This window comes from Hyperolius riggenbachi, chromosome 3 (assembly GCF_040937935.1).
Source record: "Hyperolius riggenbachi isolate aHypRig1 chromosome 3, aHypRig1.pri, whole genome shotgun sequence".
Taxonomy (NCBI): domain Eukaryota; kingdom Metazoa; phylum Chordata; class Amphibia; order Anura; family Hyperoliidae; genus Hyperolius; species Hyperolius riggenbachi.
Window position 1 is genome coordinate 233,160,442 of NC_090648.1, and position 16,711 is coordinate 233,177,152.

The following is a 16,711-nucleotide window of genomic DNA, read 5'->3' on the forward strand; positions in this document are numbered from 1 at the left end:
ACCCGGGGCTTCTGATGGTCCCCCGCAGGCATCCTGTGCCCACGCAGCCACTCACCGATGCTCTGGTCCCACCTCCAGTTCACTTCTGGAATTTCTGACTTTAAAGTCAGAAAACCCCTGCGCCTGCGTTGCTGTGTCCTCGCTTCCCCTGATGTCACCAGGAGCGTACTGTGCAGGCACAGACCATACTGGGCTTGTGCTATACACTCCTGGTGACATCAGCGGGAACGAGGACACGGCAACGCAGGCACAGGGGTTTTCTGACTTTAAAGTCGGAAATTCCAGAAGTGAGCCAGAGGCGGGGCCGGAGCATCGGTGAGTGGCTGCGCGGGCACAGGATGTCTGCGGGGGACCATTACAAGCCACGGGTAAGTTCAACTCATTTTCCCCCGACCCCCCTACAGTATTCCTTTAAGATGGTGGGAAACCATGGATTGCATTTGTGCAAATGGAAAAAAATCTCCCAAATTAAATACATATTTTTGTGTTCAGGGAAAGAGAGCCATTTGTCCTCCTGGATATTGAACAGATTACTGAACTCACGCATCCGTGCTGTGTTCAAGTAAGTCACTATTTGTATTCCAATCATGTGCGTTGCACATCAGGGCCGCAAGGCTATAGCCTCTCAGAGAAGGCACAAGTTGAATCTCCCAAACATTTGGGGAGACACAACTTTCTCAAAGTTGCACTGATTTTTTTTATTTCCAAATGAATCTGGACCAGGCATCTGGAGTGGGTACAGAGATCTTCCAACCCCACCTCTTCTTCTTGGCATCTGTGTACAAGTGCTGATGTAATGCGCATGCACGAGTATGGTCTGTGCATGCGCAGCAGCATGCCCTTGTGGAGTATGGTTAGAGGGCCATAGCCCTGGAAAGATGGGACACTGGATTATTGGAGAAGTCTCTACTGAGGTCTCTGTTTTATTTGTGTTTTCTCCATTTCAAGCGTACAGCTTGAAGACAAAAGTATAACCCCCGTAATCTCAGCCTGCTCAGCTAGAATAAAACTATAGTATGTGGCTCACGTTCTAAGCTACAGTATTAATGTAATCATAGTAAATTCTGTAAAAGCTGTCATTGTTCATTACTGGACAGGGTGGAGCATCACAGCATAGTGGAGACAGTTACTGGAAGAATTTGTATGACTGCTTTGCAGCAAGACTCTTGACATGATACAGCTGCTGAATCTCTTCTGTTTGGAAATCTTCCGTTTAACACTGTATACCAGCTACAAGCTTGTGCAGGTGGGTAAGATATTTTTAGGCCTTATAACTCAATGGTTTCCTGGAGCAAGGCAGGAATGTTTGCGGAGGCCAAGCAGATACTCTGCCAGGAGTGTGAAGAACTAGCACATCCGGTTATCTATTTCATTTTCTTTGCTTACTTGTTAATATTATTAACTAGCTGATGACCCGGCGTTGCCTGGGTATATATTTGGCTGGTGTCGGCTCTGCCCACTTTTTCTAAACCTAACACACAAAGACTCACTGACCAAGTTTGTGAGCTTTGGCATCAATAATTTGTATATTGCCATAGAAATTAAATAAATCAGACTGGCGGTTTGTGGCTCCGGCCCTCTCCAGCATTTGAACCCCAGCCACCCAATGACCAACTGTAGCAGGTTTGAGGCATATGCTATTAACAGTGTAAAAATGGCTATTATAGGCTCCACTCACTTCCCTGAATATTAATCTCAGTCACCCAGTGACCATCTGGGCAAAGTTTGAGAACCCTGCCATTAACAGTGTAAGAATGGCTGCGGTTTATATTTGACCAGTGAAATTTGCTTTTGGCTCTGCCCACTTTTTGTAACCTGGACACACAGTCACTCAATGACCAAGTTTGTGAGCTTTCGGGTCCTTGGCATCATTTAAAACAAATCTGATTGGCTGTTTGTGGCTCTACCCCCTTTTCTGAATTTGAAGCCCAGTGACCCAATGATCAACTGTACCAGGTTTGAGGCTTGTGTCATTAACAGTGCAAGAATGGAAGCAATTTTTAATATTCCCCTTGAAAATCAACAGGTGAATATTGATTGGCTTTCTTAGGCTCTACCCACTTTTCTGAATATTAATCCCAGTCACCCAGTAACCAACTGTGCAAAGTTTGAGAATCCTGCCATTGAAGGGGCAGTTTAGTAAAAATTATTATTTACCATTAATCACATATCAGTTATTTAAAATAAAGAGCATATGTTTCTCCATAGACCTTGTGTCTAAAAAGTAGATGATATCACTTAATTCTGCTTTCCAGAGAGCTGAGCTTTTTAATTAGCATACTATGCGATGGACTTCACTGATACCAGGTACTCCAGCTGATTTATAACCTGACTCACACCCTACAGAGAGCTGCTGTTCTCACATGTAACTAGCTAAGTAAAGACTCCTCCAAGAGAAGAGACCCAGCACCGTCTTCAAGTGTATTATAAGCTCTTTTATTTATTTAAGGCATCAAAAAGACAAAAAGGGCAAGTCTGTGCGACGTTTCGAGAGGCGACTCCTCTCTTTCTCAAGCTGACAAGCCCTCTGAATACATAAGACACAATCAGCCTTAAATAGTCCTTGCTCCACTAGGGAGCCAATCAAAATGGTCTGGACGCCCTGTCATCAACCAATTAGGTTAAGTTCCTGCTTGCAGGCCCTCCCATCTGGTGGAGGACCTGATGGGGAACTACATCTATTTATACACTCCAATCATTTTAAAATGGCCGCTAGAGGGCCGACCAATGGGGGTAGAGCATGTTCTGAATGGAAAAAACGTCATTCAACCGTCATGCGGAAATCCGCATTGAAAATCCGCATGTGGTTGCGTTCAATGCGTATGCGTAAAAACGTACGCGTAAAACCATATTCCAATACTATGACCACGCGGAAATCCGCATTGGATATCCGCATATGGTTAAAATTAATGCGTATGCGTAAAAACGTACGCGTAAACACCCGGAAGCAAAAAATCGTCTAAACCATAGACGTTTCAATCCAATCGCCTATACCGGTTACGCATAAAATTGATCTATACCGATTGAAAAATGTACATGCTCCTAACCCTAATAGGAATGAGTGTCAACAATATATAATATATGATAAGAGAAATCTGAAAAAAATATAAAAAGGAAAAAATGACAAAACTCACGCTAGGTGTCTGGCGGCCACCCACAGCGGCGGCCAGACACCGAACGTCACAAAAAATGAATATAAACCACATCTCACCCTCCCAGACTGGCGTCCGTCTTAATTGCGGCGGCCAGTCTGGGCTAGCGAGAACAAAATTACCAATTCTGTCCCGACTGGCGTCCATCCCTGGCGGCCACTCGGGAAAGAAACAGGCAAAAAAATCAAAAAATATATGCTTTGAAGGCCAGCCCGGACTGGCGGCCACATATCAGTGGCGGCCAGTCCAGGAGAGCCAACAAATCAACATAGTCAATAAATATATTTTTTTCAAAACAAATAATAAGTTTTGCTATAAGCTCCTCTCCCCCCCGGCCGGCGGCCACCAATTGTGGCCGCAGGTCGGGAAGGATCGGGAAAAAAAGAAAACAGAACCAACCCAAAAAGGAGACTCCAGGCGTCCAGACCAAACAATAAACAACAAGACATCTATCTATAAACACATGGACCCAACTCGCACTCCTGGTTAAGACCCCCTGGACCAAGGGCATCCAGCTTCCTAATCCAAAACAACTCCCGTCTCAATAATAATTTGACCCTATCACCCCCCCTGCGTGGTGGGGGGACAGAGTCAATCACCTGGACCCTCAACTGGCTAACACTATGGCGACAGGCAGAAAAATGGCTAGCAACCGCTTGTTCAGATGTGCCCGAGCGGATAGCTGACTTATGCGCAGAGATGCGCATTTTAAGTATCTGTGTGGTCATCCCCACATAAATCAATCCGCAAGGGCAGCGAAGAAGATATACAACATATGCAGAGTCACATGTGTAATAACCATTAATTGAAAAACGTTTCCCTGTAGTAGGGTGTGTAAAAGTATCTCCTTTAACAATGGAATTACACATATGACACGACAAACAGGGAAAAGTCCCTTTTCTTGTAGTAGTTAAATTGGCAGTTCGAGAGCCAATATCTGCCCTCACCAAAGTGTCACCAACTGTAGGAGCCCGTCTATATGACATAAGTGGATATTCCTGAAATTCCTTAACCTGTGGAAAACCTTGTTTTAATAAAGGCCAATGTTTCCTAACAATTTTCTCAATTTGTTTGGAATTGGTTGAAAAAGTAGTGACCAGAGGAATCCGATCGATCTGTCTGGAGCGTGATCTTTTAAAAAGATCTAAAAGATCACGCTCCAGACAGATCGATCGGATTCCTCTGGTCACTACTTTTTCAACCAATTCCAAACAAATTGAGAAAATTGTTAGGAAACATTGGCCTTTATTAAAACAAGGTTTTCCACAGGTTAAGGAATTTCAGGAATATCCACTTATGTCATATAGACGGGCTCCTACAGTTGGTGACACTTTGGTGAGGGCAGATATTGGCTCTCGAACTGCCAATTTAACTACTACAAGAAAAGGGACTTTTCCCTGTTTGTCGTGTCATATGTGTAATTCCATTGTTAAAGGAGATACTTTTACACACCCTACTACAGGGAAACGTTTTTCTATTAATGGTTATTACACATGTGACTCTGCATATGTTGTATATCTTCTTCGCTGCCCTTGCGGATTGATTTATGTGGGGATGACCACACAGATACTTAAAATGCGCATCTCTGCGCATAAGTCAGCTATCCGCTCGGGCACATCTGAACAAGCGGTTGCTAGCCATTTTTCTGCCTGTCGCCATAGTGTTAGCCAGTTGAGGGTCCAGGTGATTGACTCTGTCCCCCCACCACGCAGGGGGGGTGATAGGGTCAAATTATTATTGAGACGGGAGTTGTTTTGGATTAGGAAGCTGGATGCCCTTGGTCCAGGGGGTCTTAACCAGGAGTGCGAGTTGGGTCCATGTGTTTATAGATAGATGTCTTGTTGTTTATTGTTTGGTCTGGACGCCTGGAGTCTCCTTTTTGGGTTGGTTCTGTTTTCTTTTTTTCCCGATCCTTCCCGACCTGCGGCCACAATTGGTGGCCGCCGGCCGGGGGGGAGAGGAGCTTATAGCAAAACTTATTATTTGTTTTGAAAAAAATATATTTATTGACTATGTTGATTTGTTGGCTCTCCTGGACTGGCCGCCACTGATATGTGGCCGCCAGTCCGGGCTGGCCTTCAAAGCATATATTTTTTGATTTTTTTGCCTGTTTCTTTCCCGAGTGGCCGCCAGGGATGGACGCCAGTCGGGACAGAATTGGTAATTTTGTTCTCGCTAGCCCAGACTGGCCGCCGCAATTAAGACGGACGCCAGTCTGGGAGGGTGAGATGTGGTTTATATTCATTTTTTGTGACGTTCGGTGTCTGGCCGCCGCTGTGGGTGGCCGCCAGACACCTAGCGTGAGTTTTGTCATTTTTTCCTTTTTATATTTTTTTCAGATTTCTCTTATCATATATTATATATTGTTGACACTCATTCCTATTAGGGTTAGGAGCATGTACATTTTTCAATCGGTATAGATCAATTTTATGCGTAACCGGTATAGGCGATTGGATTGAAACGTCTATGGTTTAGACGATTTTTTGCTTCCGGGTGTTTACGCGTACGTTTTTACGCATACGCATTAATTTTAACCATATGCGGATATCCAATGCGGATTTCCGCGTGGTCATAGTATTGGAATATGGTTTTACGCGTACGTTTTTACGCATACGCATTGAACGCAACCACATGCGGATTTTCAATGCGGATTTCCGCATGACGGTTGAATGACGTTTTTTCCATTCAGAACATGCTCTACCCCCATTGGTCGGCCCTCTAGCGGCCATTTTAAAATGATTGGAGTGTATAAATAGATGTAGTTCCCCATCAGGTCCTCCACCAGATGGGAGGGCCTGCAAGCAGGAACTTAACCTAATTGGTTGATGACAGGGCGTCCAGACCATTTTGATTGGCTCCCTAGTGGAGCAAGGACTATTTAAGGCTGATTGTGTCTTATGTATTCAGAGGGCTTGTCAGCTTGAGAAAGAGAGGAGTCGCCTCTCGAAACGTCGCACAGACTTGCCCTTTTTGTCTTTTTGATGCCTTAAATAAATAAAAGAGCTTATAATACACTTGAAGACGGTGCTGGGTCTCTTCTCTTGGAGTTCCTGCTTGCTGTTCCTGGAGACAGAGGGACAACGACCAATAGCACGTCGCATCTAGATGGTTGGGTGCTGCCTGTAACCACTTGTTCACCACTAGCTAAGTAAATAGATAAAGCAGGCTGCTAATTAGTTACATACATATCAGCCTGTTTGTTTATTTACTTAGCTAGTTACAGAGAACAGCATGGCTATCTGTAGTGTGTGAGTCAGCGTTATAATCAGCTGGAGTGTCTGGTATCAGTGAAGTCCATAAGTCGCATAGTATGCTAATTAAGGAGCTCAGCTCTCTAGAAAACAGAATTAAGTGATATCATCTACTTTTTTTTAACACAAGGTCTATGAAGAAACATATGCTCTTTATTTTAAATAACTGATATGTGATTAATGGTAAATAATAATTTTCACTAAACTGCCCCTTTAACAGTGAAGAAGGGCTGCAGTTAACATTTTCCCAGGGAAATCTGTTTTTGACTCCACCCAGTTTTTGTAACCTTGACACATAGTCACTCAATGACCAAATTTGTGAGCTTTAAGGCTCCTGGCATCAAAAATGTGTGAATGGAAGCAGTTTATCCAGCAAAGAAATCTGATAGGCTGTTTGTGGCCCCGCCCCTTTAGTGAATTTTGACCCCAGTCACCCAATGACCGATTGTAGCAGGTTTGAAGCCTCTGCCATAAACAGTGTAAGAATGGCAGCAGTTTAAATATTCCCCTTGAAAATCAATAGGTGAATTTTGATTGGCTGTTGTAGGCTCCACCCACTTTCCTGAATCTTAATCTCAGTCACCCAGTGACCAAGTGTGCCAAGTTTGAGAACCCTGCCAACAGTCTAAAAATGGCTGCAGTGTACATTTTCCCATAAAAAATGAATGGCTGAAATTTGATTGGCTCTTTTATGCTCCGCCCACTTTTCCTGGATTTGTAACGTCGGCCACCAAGTGACCAACTGTGCCAAGTGTGGGGACTCTGGCGTGATTACTGTGAGAATGGCAGCCTTTTACATTTTTTCCATTGACATTAATAGGTGGAATCTGATTTGCTGTTTGTAGCTCCGCCCAGGTGTGCAGGGGAGACGCGAGACCCCCAGAACATATCATCCCAGGTAGTAAGTGATCTGTATACTAAGTTTCGTTCAAATCGGTAAAGGCGTTTTCAAGTGATCGCGGCACATACAGTACATACATACACACACACATACATACAGTGGCTTGCAAAAGTATTCGGCCCCCTTGAAGTTTTCCACATTTTGCCACATTACTGCCACAAACATGAATCAATTTTATTGGAATTCCACATGAAAGACCAATACAAAGTGGTGTACACGTGAGAAGTGGAACGACAATCATACATGATTCCAAACATTTTTTACAAATAAATAGCTGCAAAGTGGGGTGTGCATAATTATTCAGCCCAGAGTCAATACTTTGTAGAACCACCTTTTGCTGCAATTACAGCTGCCAGTCTTTTAGGATATGTCTCTACCAGCTTTGCACATCTAGAGAATGAAATCCTTGCCCATTCTTCTTTGCAAAACAGCTCCAGCTCAGTCAGATTAGATGGACAGCGTTTGTGAACAGCAGTTTTCAGATCTTGCCACAGATTCTCGATTGGATTTAGATCTGGACCTTGTCTGGGCCATTCTAACACATGGATATGTTTTGTTTTAAACCATTCCATTGTTGCCCTGGCTTTATGTCGTTGTCCTGCTAGAAGGTGAACCTCCACCCCAGTCTCAAGTCTTTTGCAGACTCCAAGAGGTTTTCTTCCAAGATTGCCCTGTATTTGGCTCCATCCATCTTCCCATCAACTCTGACCAGCTTCCCTGTCCCTGCTGAAGAGAAGCACCCCAGAGCATGATGCTGCCACCACCATATTTGACAGTGGGGATGGTGTGTTCAGAGTGATGTGCAGTGTTAATTTTCCGCCACACATAGCGTTTTGCATTTTGGCCAAAAAGTACAATTTTGGTCTCATCTGACCAGAGCACCTTCTTCCACATGTTTGCTGTGTCCCCCACATGGCTTGTGGGAAACTGCAAACGGGACTTCTTATGCTTTTCTGTTAACAATGGCTTTCCTCTTGCCACTCTTCCATAAAGGCCAACTTTGTGCAGTGCACGACTAATAGTTGTTCTATGGACAGATTCCCCCACCTGAGCTGTAGATCTCTGCAGCTCGTCCAGAGTCACCATGGGCCTCTTGATTGCATTTCTGATCAGCGCTCTCCTTGTTCGGCCTGTGAGTTTAGGTGGACGGCGTTGTCTTGGTAGGTTTACAGTTGTGCCATACTCTTACCATTTCTGAATGATCGTTTGAACAGTGCTCCGTGGGATGTTCAAGGCTTTGGAAATCTTTTTGTAGCCTAAGCCTGCTTTAACCACTTGCCGACCGCACGCTTATACCGTGCGTCGGCAAAGTGGCAGCTGCAGGACCAGCGACGCAGTATTGCGTCGCCAGCTGCAGGCTGATGAATCAGGAAGCAGCCGCTCGCGCGAGCGGCTGCTTCCTGTCAAATCACGGCGGGGGGCTCCGTGAATAGCCTGCGGGCCGCCGATGGCGGCTCGCAGGCTAAATGTAAACACAAGCGGAAATAATCCGCTTTGTTTACATTTGTACGGCGCTGCTGCGCAGCAGCGCCGTAAGGCAGATCGGCGATCCCCGGCCAATCAGCGGCCGGGGATCGCCGCCATGTGACAGGGGACGTCCTGTCACTGGCTGCACAGGACGGATAGCGTCCTGTGCAGCCTCGATCACCGGGGGGGGGGGGGGGAACAGGTAGGAGAGGGAGGGGGGAATTTCGCCGCGGAGGGGGGCTTTGAGGTGCCCCCCCCGCCAGCCACACGCAGGCAGAAGAGATCAGACCCCCCCTGCACATCATCCCCATAGGGGGAAAAAAAGGGGGGCAATCTGATCTCTCTGCCTGCACCCTGATCTGTGCTGGGGGCTGTAGAGCCCACCCAGCACAGATCACTAAAAACCACGCTGGTCCTTAAGGGGGGGTAAAGGGTGGGTCATCAAGTGGTTAAATTTCTCAATAACTTTATCCCTGATCTGTCTGGTGTGTTCTTTGGACTTCACGGTGTTGTTGCTCCCAATATTCTATTAGACAACCTCTGAGGCCGTCACAGAGCAGCTGTATTTGTACTAACATTAGATTACACACAGGTGCACTCTATTTAGTCATTAGCACTCATCAGGCAATGTCTATGGGCAACTGACTGCACTCAGACCAAAGGGGGCTGAATAATTATGCACACCCCACTTTGCAGTTATTTATTTGTAAAAAAATGTTTGGAATCATGTATGATTTTCGTTCCACTTTGTATTAGTCTTTCATGTGAAATTCCAATAAAATTGATTCATGTTTGTGGCAGTAATATGACAAAATGTGGAAAACTTCAAAGGGGCCAAATACTTTTGCAAGCCACTGTAGGTCCTTCTTAAAAAATTAGCATATTGTGATAAAGTTCATTATTTTCTGTAATGTACTGATAAACATTAGACTTTTATATATTTTAAGATCATTACACACAACTGAAGTAGTTCAAGCCTTTTATTGTTTTTTTTTTTTTTTGTAACACTATTTTTATTGTTTGAATTTTAAGGAATAGCATAGGATCACATCATCCAGCTATCGTAATCATTCAAATACAGTACATCGAATATATACTTAGGTAAGGCAATAATAAGTAGCATTTGGTTGGTTCAACAAATATCAACTTGGGTAAACAGGATGATGTCATAAGGATATTAAGATTAGCCTTATCTTCGGTGTAACATATTAGACTCTGATAGGTTCCTTTTTATGAAAGTGGAATAAAACATCATGTGCCTATCGTATAATTCTACTATAGTCTAGGAAGGTAGGGAACATAAGCCTATAGGAGGGGGGGGGGGAATTGTGAGTCACAGTGGTCAGATAGTCACCTAGATCAGCTAGTAAAGGTCAACGGGAGTGAGAAGGGTCTTAAAGTTGTATGCATAGTATAAGAAAGGTATATCTTTACATTATTTGCTAAGCCTTTTATTGTTTTAATATTGATGATTTTGGCATACAGCTCATTAAAAATTTAAAATTCCTATCTCAAAAAATTTGCATATTTCATCCGAAAAAGTGTTTTTTTTAACAAGTGTTTTTAAAACAAAAAAAAAAATCAACCTTTAAATAATTATGTTCAGGTATGCACTCAATACTTGGTCGGGAATCCTTTTGCAGAAATGACTGCTTCAATGCGGCGTGGCATGGAGGCAATCAGCCTGTGGCACTGCTCAGGTGTTATGGAGGCCCAGGATGCTTCGATAGCATGGACCTGTAAACTATGTAGACCTGTAGATCTATGTGCCTTTCTCCTAGCAGAGTAAACCAGTAGACACCTTCTAGTTTACTCAGCTATGCATCTAGAAATGTAGGCTGTTTTAGAATGAATTATCTTTGCTACTGAAAATTATAGAGGCGCCTTGAAATAAATGTATGGTTTTATTAGGCAAGTCATTACAATATTATAAAACATTATCTTCTACAATTGTCAGATTTAAGATAAATGAAATGAATAATGTGCTAATTACTTGACTTACTATGATGTGATAAACAGCTACTGGCAGGCACTGAGGCTTGTGCAACAAAAAATAGTTTAGCCACTGGGTGCATATATAGGTCAATATAAATTCACATGCCACTGGTCCCAACAGGGGTTTTAAGCTGAGTATGTGAAGTCATGTATGCCTCATCATTCTTAGGCAGGCAGCTCTTAGTGTAGTCTACTGCGTGATGCTGCAGAAAATAGTGCCTCCAACAAACTACCAGCAGCAACTTGACATAAATGTATCATACCGCATAGTAAGGCGGTATTCCCTGAAGGCCTGTTTTTGGCAGTACGGGCTGCACCTCAATGCTGACGCCAAAATACAGTGTGAAAACGGCCTCAATATCAGCCATACAGACCCCCCTGATGAACTATTTGAGTAAAGGTAAAGATTTCTCATGGTAAAGGAGTATCAGCTACTGATTGGAATGAAGTTCAATTCTTCTTTAAAGAGAGCCCAAGGTGGGCACATAAAATAAAAAAAAGCTATGCTACCTGACCCGGGGGCAGGGCGGATCAGGGAGCCGCCATCCCCACCGCTCTGATGGCCTGCTAGGGCTCACTTTCGTGACCTCTGGGGTCACGCGCTGGAAAGAGAGAGATTCTCTCTCAGTGTGCAGGGAGGTGGGGGAGCGGCACAGGGCTTAGCCAGGGAGAGACAGCTGCCCAATAGCAGCTGGAGAAAGCCTGCAAGAACACCCCAGTGGGCTCTTTGAGCAGGGAATCCCTCTCCTCTCATTAACCTCCAGAATAGCGACAACTATTGTTGTTAATTTCGGGGGGGCTATAGCGTGGCGGTGGGGGAGGGGGCAGAAATCGGCATAAGGACACACAGGCGTGTCATGAGGCAGGGAACATGCCTCTGTGTCCCATCTGCCCACTTGCCATACCGCCTCGCGTTCTCTTTAAGTAATGTACCACTTCAGCCTTCAGTGTAATTTCCCCTTATGGGTCAGAGCAGTTTTCAACTTTCCACGCTCCTCCCTTTCATTCGCCAATAATGTTATCACTACTTATACAAAATTATCTATGTCTTGTCTTTTCCACCACCAATAAGGCTTTCTTTGTGTGGTACATTTTGCTAAAAATTATTTTATTAGAAATGCATTTTAACGGGAATAATCAGAAGAAAAAAAATGGAAAAATTCATCATTTCTCAGATTTCGGCCATTAGAGCTTTAAAACAAAACATTCTACTGTGTTTAAAACCAACACATTTTATTTGCTCATTTGTCCCAGTTATTGCAACATTTAAAATATTTCCGTAGTACAATGTATGGCGACAATATTTTATTTGGAAATAAAGCTGTATTTTTCTGTTTTGCATCCATCTCTAATAACATGCCTATATATGAAAACAAAATTATATTTATGTATAGTAAGAACAATAAAGGTTAATAGGAACTTGCACCAAAAACGGACAAGTACTACCATATGCAAAAGGTGAAAAAAAGTATACATTTATTAAATATCAACAAAAAAACAGACATATACAGTGCAATTTCAAATTGCTAAACACATCTATTACACAAAGAAATTCAGGTTGACCATATTGTATTGAATAGACTCGAAAAGTGCTCCAATGTTATGTCATAACTGCAGCAGCAAATAACTTTAGCGTAGTAGACTTCAAACTCCACATGGGTAGCATAAATATATGTAGACAGAGAACTGTTCCAGCCGACTAGTCATGACCCAGTGGGTGACTAGATGTCGTAGGGGAGAGCACCCAGTACTTGTCAAAACAAAGTGGTGAACCAGAGCGGTAAACCAAGTGGTAGCCATGTGTCCAAATGCTAGTTGTAACATGCCAGATTGGTCGTGAAACGACTGATTGAGACAATTCAGTCCAGAGCTATAGAACACCCAATTGCAGTGTAGAAGCTCAATGTGAGTGATGGACTTTCTAATATGGATAGCATGTATACAGTCCAATATGGATCACAGGTATACAGTCCAATGTGGATTACATGACAGTAGTATGATCTCACCCAAATCCTCTGAGTATTAAAGATCTCATATGTGGAGATAGTGAAGCTGGTTTCATAAAGCAAGGAGCACCGAGCGGTCTATAGGCCAACCATGGATAAAAAGATCAGGCTGCAACAAAAGAATCAACATGTTTTGCTGCATCACACAGCATTATCAAAATAAGTGCAGCAAAAATGGCGTCCATTTGTTGTCCTTTTTTCAAACTATTTATGTATATTTTATCATTTTAATTTTTTTTTATATGCATTTTTTTTTTTTTTTTGGGGGGGGGGTAACTATGGGACACGGCAGGAGGTAAGTAGTTAATTTAACCACTTCCTCCACTGCTACAGTATATCTACATCAGCTGTGGCACCCTCCAAGCCAAAATGAGGCTATACTGACTTGTTTGCAGCCCTGCTGTGCACGATTGGGTGCACCCCCCGGCACTGTCAGCTGCATTACTAATTGGCGAAAGGGAACATGTTCCCTTATAGCCAATTAGTCCACCCCCTCCCATGAACGATCGCTGCAGTAGTCAACTGCAGCGATCCTTCATCTGTCCCCCTCCGTACATAAATAGTTAAAAATATCCTCCAGCAAGCAGCCTCACTCACCTTACCTCGTTCCTGAGACTATCCTGAAGCCCGAGCCTCCGATCCCCGCTCTGCAGTCAGCCCCGCTATGCCGAATATCCGGGTCCCGGCTTGATGACGTCATCAAACCGGGACCGGATATTCGGCATAGCCGGGCTGACTGCAGAGCGGGGATCGGAGGCTCGGGCTTCAGGATAGTCGCAGAAACGAGGTAAGGTGAGTGAGGCTGCTTGCTGGAGGATTTTTGTAACTATTTATGCATGGAGGGGGCTGCCTGATGGGGGGGGGGCATCTGGCTATCGATTCTGGGGGAGGGGAGGGATGTTAAGATCACTGGGGGACATCTAGCTAACTGGGGGGGAGTGTCTAATAGTAAGGCACATCTGATTACCCTGAGGGGGGGGGGGGATAATCTAATACCAGGGGCACATTTGGCTATGATGGGGGGCCGGTGCTAATCCTGGGGGCATATCTGGCTAAAATGGGGGAATGCTGATACCAGGGGCACATCTGGCTATAATTAGGGGCACTATTCTTAGGGGCGCATCTGACGGTCTATGCTGGGGGTGGCAAATGCAGGGAACTTTACTGGGGGGGGGGGGCTTATATTGGGGACATATCTGACTATCCTGGGGGGGCGGGCTGATACTGGGGACACATCTGGCTATCTATTCTGGGGGACATAATACTAGTGACATAGTTTTTATGACAGTAGCACTTTCTATTTTTAAGCTGGAACCGATACAAGCTGAGAAATCATGCATTTTTTATCTTTTCCTCTTTTTTACCCATTAAAATGAATAGAAAACAACTATTTTCTTAGTACAAACTACCCCCAATGAAAGCCTAATTTGTCTTGAAAAAAACGGTATATAGATCATTTAAGTGTCATGAGTAGGGATAAAATTATTGCTGGTTAACTAGGGTCATGGCTAAAACATCAAAACGGCTCTGGTCCATAAGGGGGAAACAAGGCCTGGATGCAAAGTGGTTAAATAGTATTTTTATGTGTATTTCTAAAATAAAATGTAGGTGTAATTTTACTATTTGGCCACAAGATGTCCTCAGTCATTAGCTTCCTGCACCTACTGTTTGTATGTGAACAGGAAGTAATAAGTGTAAATGTAATGAGTGTCATTTACAATGAACGCAGGCATCTCAATGATGCCGGCGATCATTGATACAGTGACTTAGATCAATGAATGGCAACTGTTTTCCTATTCACTGATCTCCGGACTAATGGGCAGCAGCGAGAACGCACATGGGCGCACATGCACAAGCGAGCGGGAGCATGCACAGCGGCGATCGCGGTGTGATATATGTATCTACGCCCGAGGCTAAGATGAATTTTTAGGGGTGTAGATATACTGTATACAGAGCGACAATTGGTTAAAACACTTAAAAAAGCAAATTAGAACAACCAAAAAACGTTGTTCATACTTTATGTCCAAATCCATAGTTGTATGAAAGTACATCATGTATCATAGACTCAACTTACAAATTCAGCTTACAATCTCCCAGAATGGAACCTGTTTGTAAGCAGGAGGCATCCTGTACCTGTGTGTGAGAGCAGTGAAAAATGTGTTGATCTTGCTCCTGCTTTACAGTAGAGAAGTAGAAAAAAAAAGCCCACATTTAATTATTTTGATCTTTCTGATCTCAGTGGCTAGCAGGAACAGTACTTAGACTCATCTCAGGGTTATGGTGGCCATACATGGTACAATTTTTTCATCCAATCTTACCATTTCCATGTAGTATAAGGGTAAATTAAGTAAATATACTGAAAGGATAATTTAGGCAGTTCCCTTATATTACATAGAAATGGTAAGATTGGATGAAAAAATTGTACCATGTATGGGCACCATAAGTTACATCCTGAAATTACATCCAAAACGACAGCCTTTTGAAACCAATAGGCTGCTTGCGGGAAAAAATTGTGTGTGCAGTATTGGAGTCGCATCAGCACAGGTGCCACACCTGTCGCACGTGGAAACGGAGTCTTACTGAACAATAATGTCTTTCTTCACTAACCTCTAATGCTCACCCCACTACCGTCTGCATTCAAACAGGTAAATGTATCACCACTAATGAGAAAAGCTTCCACAGTCCCTACAACCCAATCTAGCTACCATCCTGTTTTGTTTCTCCTCTTTGCATCTAAGCTTTTATGCCTGTAAGCAGCATGTCCATTCAGAACTGTCTCTCTCTTAACTCTTTGTATAACCCCTTTAAGTCTGGTTTCTGCCTCTACCGTGCATCTGAAACATCCATACAAAAACTGCTATTGAACACTTTACAGCCAAATTTGAAAGTCAACTCTGAACTATTTGAATCTCATTGACCATCCTTACTAGTGATGTCACTGGTGTGAAGACAGCTTTAGGCTTCTGCTTCCACTGAAATATTCAGGCAATTACCAGCTTCACAAAAGCAGTAAATCAGGGCCTATGAGGGGCAGCAGAGAAGTAATGCATGTAGATATATATACGCTATAGCAGCATAGAGAGTGATAGCAGCGGCTGGGAACGCGGAAAATCAGCCGCGTTCCCAGCCTGTCGGCGGCTGTCGCCGAACAGGAAGTAGCCGCCGGCGGGGACAGGACGATCGGAGCGGGGCTGCGAGGGCACCATCCAGCTTCAGGGGGCTGAGGGATGCCCCAGGTGAGTAAATGTCAATTTTTTTTCTAGACTTAAGTATTCCTTTAAAGGGGTTCTTTCGCGAAAAAAGTAGGCAGTTAAAAAATGTGACAGATGACAGGTTTTGGGCCAGTCCATCTTTTTAAGGGGGATTCTCAGGGCTTTCTTTGTTTTCAACAGCATTTCCTGAACAGCAGCTTAACTGCCAAAATAGCAAGATACCAGCCGGCCTCCCTAATCACTTGCACACTATTATGTCAGTTAGATTTTGCAACTGTTGTTCAGGAAATGCTGTTGAAAACAAAGAAAGCCCTGAGAATCCCCCTTAAAAAGATGGACTGGCCCAAAACCTGTCATCTGTCACATTTTTTAACTGCCTACTTTTTTCGCGAAAGAACCCCTTTAAAGTGACCCAGAGATCACGAATTACAATGTTTTTAATTTACCCTGGGCTTCCTTCAGCACAATAAGCATGGATGCGTCCTCGCCGTCCTCCCATTTCCCTCCGTTCAGCGGTAATCGATCCCCAGTAACTGGCTCAGTCGGCTCCAGTCTGAGTTAGCCCGGGTCTTCTGCGCATAATTACCGCTAAATGGAGGACCGCAGAAGGACAGCAGTGACGCATCTATGCTTATGGGGCTGGAGGAAGCCCTGGGTAAGTAAAAAACTTTGTAATTCGTGATCTCTGGTACACTTTACATGTGTGCTCTCTGCTCTGACTACTTGG